The following is a 5,970-nucleotide window of genomic DNA, read 5'->3' as shown; positions in this document are numbered from 1 at the left end:
AGCAATCTAGCTTTGTTCTTTCTTGCCCTATCACATGGTTTTATTGAATTAAGTATTTAAACTGTAGGTACTAGAAAAGGAAAAAAGTGTATTTATTGAATACATGTGACACAAAAGGAAAAAAAACAGAAATAGCAAACAGCACCAAGTATCCGAATTCTAATCTCTACCTGAGATTTCTGTAAGGTAGAAAGCTCTAGATCCGGCCATTCCTTTGTAGGGCAGATGAGGTGTTGACCAGTTTGAAGGGCTCTCCCCAGTTTGGGCAGCGATTTCATAGCTCTAAGTTTTAGATAGTTATCTTGTTTTCATAAGGGAAGTCAAGATAGGACAAGTTTCAAGCGAATCACTTAAACAATCAAAATGTGGCCTCATATTTGCTTGTGGTTTATCCTCCTATATTATTCTACCCCTGGCACCAGGGCAAGGGCAGCTACTCCATCTCTCTCTCCCTAGGGCTGGGGTAGGGGGGAGTTGTATTTCTTAAATTTCCTTGGCTCCAGACATTATCTTGCTTAGGGAGAAAATAGCAATACTAGAAATAAAAATGTTTGTCTGGTCAAACTGGACCAAGCAGTACAAAATGATCTGATCCACCGTTTATTTTAAACTAAAACACTGTTGCTATCTAAACCCAGCGAGTATGACTGTGCTTTTCTGCTTAAAAGGGGAAAAGAAAATCACAACTACGCATGGAAAATTCCCCACACACAAGGCAGAGGCCTTCTTCATCTCAACCAAGGTGAGACAATCATAAACAGAACTTTAATTCCCAAGATTGTTAAGAGGATTTAATGAAATAATAAAAGTATTCTTTTTTTTTTTTTTGTGGAGACAGAGTCTCACTGTACCGCCCTTGGGTAGAGTGCCGTGGCGTCACACGGCTCACAGCAACCTCTAACTCTTGGGCTTACGCGATTCTCCTGTCTCGGCCTCCCGAGCAGCTGGGACTACAGGCGCCCGCCACAACGCCCGGCTATTTTTCTGTTGCAGTTTGGCCGGGGCTGGGTCCGAACCCGCCACCCTCGGCATATGGGGCCGGCGCCCTACTCACTGAGCCACAGGCGCCGCCCTATAAAAGTATTCTAAAAAGTACAAAATGCTACAGTGATGTTAAATTATTACAAGAAGGGTCCTGATATCATTCCAGATTTGTGCTGCAGACAGCAACAAGGCAATAAGCAGACAGCTGGGCATATCTGCCAGACAGGAAGCATTTCTGACTCTTGAACACAGACTGGATTCCCTTTCGCTGAGCTACACCTGCCAGACTGGAAGCTCCTGGTGCTTTAGTCATGACTGAGCATGTCCTATCCAAGGCCTCCAGGGCCTCGCCTCAGTCTGTCCTTTGGCTCCACCCTGCAGTACTGGCCCATGGCCAAGTGTGAGCTAACTTCCCCCTTCAGTTTGCCTAGTACTGCCTTTCCGGTACCATTATGCCTCAAGCTGGAGTCTCAAGTTATACATAACACAAGTGGCCCAATAATGAGAACACTCCTTCCTTCTATGTAAAGGTTGGGAATTTCCTTTCCCTCTTCTTTCCCTTTAAGCCACTCCTGTTGCCACTTCTTTGCTTCTCTTCTGCTCCAGGCAAACCAGAACAGGGTCTGTAAAGTCAAAAAGCAAAAAAAAAAGCCAGGGACCAAATTTGTCCCATTGACCATTCCTGTGAACCGAGTCTCCACCAAGGCTAATTCCTTGCTAACTCCTGTTTCTAGCAGCTGGAGCATGGTAAGTTCTTAATAACTATTTACTGAATGAAAAAAAACCAAAACAATTAATGGCTCTCTCTTTCCTACTGCCTTCTCAAGCTATGATCCTTACTGGTGGTTCGTAAGTTTGTCCCTCACTCTCCTAAGACGGCTGTGGTCCTAATGGCTGTGGCCGACCCTCCTTTTCCTTCCGCTATGCCGCAAGCGGCAGGGGCCACAGGGCCCACCTCCCGCCGAGATTCCTACTGGCTTTGTTCCTTTCTGGCCCGACATTTTGCCGGATGCTGTGCCCCTTGAATCGAGTAAAGGTTTTATTACAAGCTGACAATCACCATTATAAGCATTTAGGAGTGTTTTCTGCATTGTGTGTTGTTCCCCAAAACGAAGGATTCCTTGGATTGTATAAAGGAAATGGTGCAATGATGATTCGAATCTTTCCCTATGGTGCAATCCAGTTTACAGCAGTTGAACATTATAAAACATTAATTACTACAAAGCTGAGAGTTTCGGGTCAGGTGCACAGATTAATGGCTGGACCCATGGAGGTATGACAGCAGTTACCTGTACTTACCCTCTTGACATGGTTAGCATTCCAGGTGAAAAGGGAACACACCTATACAGGAATTATTCATGCATTCAAAACAATTTATGCAAAGGAAGGTGGTTTCCTTGGATTTTACACAGGCCTGATGCCTACTATAGTAGGAATGGCTCCACATGCAGGTGTTTCTTTTTTTTTTTTTTTTTTGTGGTTTTTGGCCGGGGCTGGGTTTGAACCCACCACCTCCGGCATATGGGACCAGCGCCCTACTCCTTGAGCCACAGGCGCCGCCCAGGTGTTTCATTTTTTACTTCTGGTACCTTAAAGAGTATTGGGCTTTCCCATGCTCCTACCCTTCTCGGCAGACCTTCATCAGACAATCCTAATGTTTTAAGTTTTGAAAACTCACATAAACTTACTTTGTGGTGGTGTTGTTGGAGCAGTAGCACAGACAATAGCCTATCCATTTGATATAACTCTTTGGCGAATGCAATTAGGCGAATTCTCTGCTTTGGGTGGCGCCTGTGGCTCAAGGAGTAGGGCGCTGGTCCCATATGCCGGAGGTGGTGGGTTCAAACCCAGCCTTGGCCAAAAACCAAAAAAAAAAAAAAAAAAGGAACTTCTCTGCCAGAATTTGAAAAGTGCCTTACCATGCAGGATACTATGACGTATGTCTATGGACACCATGGAATTAGAAAAGGATTATATTGTGGTTTATCTCTTAATTACATTTGTTGCATCCCCTCTCAAGCATATGAATTTATGAAGCAGTTTTTTCACCTCAACTAAAAAAAAAAATCATGATTTGTCTTCCTTAATAAACTCTGAGAGGGAGAAATAAAATGTGGGGCAAATGTTACTCGAAGCAGGATATTTACCCTGTCGCAGGAACCACTGGTATTTTAGTACTTTAGCACTTTTAGTACAAATCAAAGAGCTTACCATTCTTTTTGATGCCAAACATTGTACCTTAGAACACTGAAAAAATATTCCTAAGCTGATGCTTGCTAAACAATGGTGTTATTTGAAACCATTTTGAGTTTTATTTGGAAGAACTAACTTCAAAATGGTGTTCAAGAGGTTGTGATTAGCTTTATCATGTTCTTCCTAGCTTTTAATTATAATCATGATTTTTAAAAGACTCTAACATTGTTTATTATTAAAATAAGCATGCTTGCTTATATTGCAGAATGATGAGAACTGAATTTTTATGTTCTATAAAACAGCCAGGATTGAAGTATAAAAAAAAAAAAAAACCCTATCAATGAATTGACAAATATGTGTTGAATGAAGCCCTGGTCTTTTTCCTGGGCCCTGGAGCCCCTACACTAGTGTGCTTTTCATCTACTGTACCATCAAATATTAGGGCAGCCTCAGTCAAGTTTCTCAGATTGACTTTGACCCTAGATCTTTATGCACAAAAGGCCACTATCAGGACATTTATTCTTTCTTCTGAGTTTTACTTTTCTGAGTTTCTCTTTCTCAGAAGAGAGAGAATCAATGTGATAGTATATTTGTGTGCATGTGCCTGCCTATGAGTATTTAGAAATAGCATGGAGAGATTGTGAAGTTGTCTTTTGTTCCACATCATACTAGAAGAGATACCTTGGCTAGAAAGCTCAGTGGTTGACAGTAGAGGCAGACTAACTCCTACCTATTCCTAGGTTTAAAAGAGGCATATTCGGGCGGCGCCTGTGGCTCAGTGAGTAGGGCACCGGCCCCATATGCCGAGGGTGGTGGGTTCAAACCCAGCCCCGGCCAAACTGCAACAATAAAAAAAAATAGCCGGGTGTTGTGGCGGGTGCCTGTAGTCCCAGCTGCTCAGGAGGATGAGGCAAGAGAATCGCGTAAGCCCAAGAGTTAGAGGTTGCTGTGAGCTGTGTGATGCCATGGCATCGTACCCAAGGGCAGTACAGTGAGACTCTGTCTCTACAAAAAAAAAAAAAAGAGGCATATTCAAGACTAGTTGTGGTGGTGTATGCCTGTAATCCTCGCACTTTGGTTGGCTGAAGCAGGAGGATCACTTGAGACTAGGAGTTTGAGACCAGCCTGGGCAACAGCAAGACCTCATCTCTCCAAAAATCAGAAAGATTAGCTGGGCATGATATCATGCACCTGTAGTCCCAGCTACTCAGGAGGCTGAGGCAAGAGGATCACTTGAGGTATTTGAGATTGCAGTGAGCTATGAGGACGCCACAGCATTCTAACCTGGGCAAAAGAGTGAGAGACTGTCTCAAAAAAAAAAAAAAAAAAAGGCTGCATATTCCTACCACTCACTACTCCTATTTCCAGATGTCCTATGAATCAGGGAGAACATGCAGTTCTCCCTGATTGAAATATACATGCAGTTGAAATATACATGCAGTTGAAATACCAGGAGATAAGAAAGGAAATGGGGCAGAAAAAAGTAAATTGAAGAAATAATGGCTAGGAATTTTAATTTGATGAAAGGCAGAAATTTGCAGATACAAGATGTTAAATGAACGCTAAGCAGAATAAACACGAAAGTTCATGTTTTTAATTTTAATTTATTTGTAATTTTATTAGAGACATAATCTTTCTACAGCTGAGGCTGGAGTGCAGTGGCACAATCAAGGCTTACTGTAGCCTCAAATTCCTGGGCTCAAATGATCCTCTTGCCACAGTCTCCTGAGTAACTGAATCTACACGTGTGAGCTACCACACCTGGTTCCCAAAAAGTCCATGATAATGCACATCACAGTCAAATTACTGAAAGCCAAAGATAGAGAGCAATTTTTGCAAGCAGTAAAAGAGATATGACGTATTACATATCAAGGAATGACCTGATTAGCTGCTGACTTCTCTACAGAAACTATGAGACTAGAAGAGAATGGAAAAAATCTTTTAAATGCCTAAATATTAAAAAAAAAAAAAAAAGAAAGATAGCTCGGCGTTGTGGTGGGCGCCTGTAGTCCCAGCTACTCGGGAGGCTGAGGCAGGAGAATCGCCTAAGCCCAGGAGATGGAGGTTGCTGTGAGCTGTGTGACGCCACGGCCCTCTACCGAGGGTCATAAAGTGAGACTCTGTCTCTACAAAAAAAAAAATCTGCCAATCCAGAATTCTCTATCAAATGGAAACCATTCAAATATGAAGGCAAAATAACAACATTTTCATTTTATTTATTTATTTATTTTTTGCAGTTTTTGGCCCGGGGCCGGGTTTGAACCTGCCACCTCCGGTATATGGGGCTGGCGCCCTATTCCTTTGAACCACAGGTGCCACGCATAACAACATTTTCAGATAAAATAAAACTAAGAGAATCTGTAGCCAACAGACCTGCACTACAAGAAACACTTAAAGGAAGTTCTTTAAGCAAAAGGGAACTTTCATTAGATGGAAACACTGATCCTCAAGAAAGAGTGAAGAGCACCAGAAATGTTAAATAGCTGGATAAATCAAGACTGTCTTTGTTGTCTAAGTCCTCTTAATTTCTCTAAAAAATATTTGTTTAAGGGGCGGCGCCTGTGGCTAAAGGAGTAGGGCGCCGGTCCCATATGCCGGAGGTGGTGGGTTCAAACCTAGCCCTGGCCAAAAACCAAAAAAAAAAAAAAAAAAAAAATTTGTTTAAAACTAAAGTTATAGCATTGTCTTGGGGGATCTGTTGCTAAAGTAACACATAAAATAATAAAATATGAGGTCCAAGTTCTCACAACCTTCCTACTCTATATAGTAAGTATTATGAGATGCTTAAGAGTC

At 42.2% G+C, this 5,970-nt stretch overlaps 1 pseudogene; it reads left to right on the top strand.

The window, feature by feature from the left end:
* Positions 1-1,874: 1,874 nt before the first annotated feature.
* LOC128584681 (solute carrier family 25 member 16-like) lies at positions 1,875-3,042 on the top strand (annotated as a pseudogene).
* The last annotated feature ends 2,928 nt before the right edge of the window (positions 3,043-5,970 follow it).

The sequence above is a fragment of the Nycticebus coucang genome, chromosome 4 (assembly GCF_027406575.1).
Source record: "Nycticebus coucang isolate mNycCou1 chromosome 4, mNycCou1.pri, whole genome shotgun sequence".
Taxonomy (NCBI): domain Eukaryota; kingdom Metazoa; phylum Chordata; class Mammalia; order Primates; family Lorisidae; genus Nycticebus; species Nycticebus coucang.
This window is presented reverse-complemented; position numbering and strand designations above follow the sequence as displayed.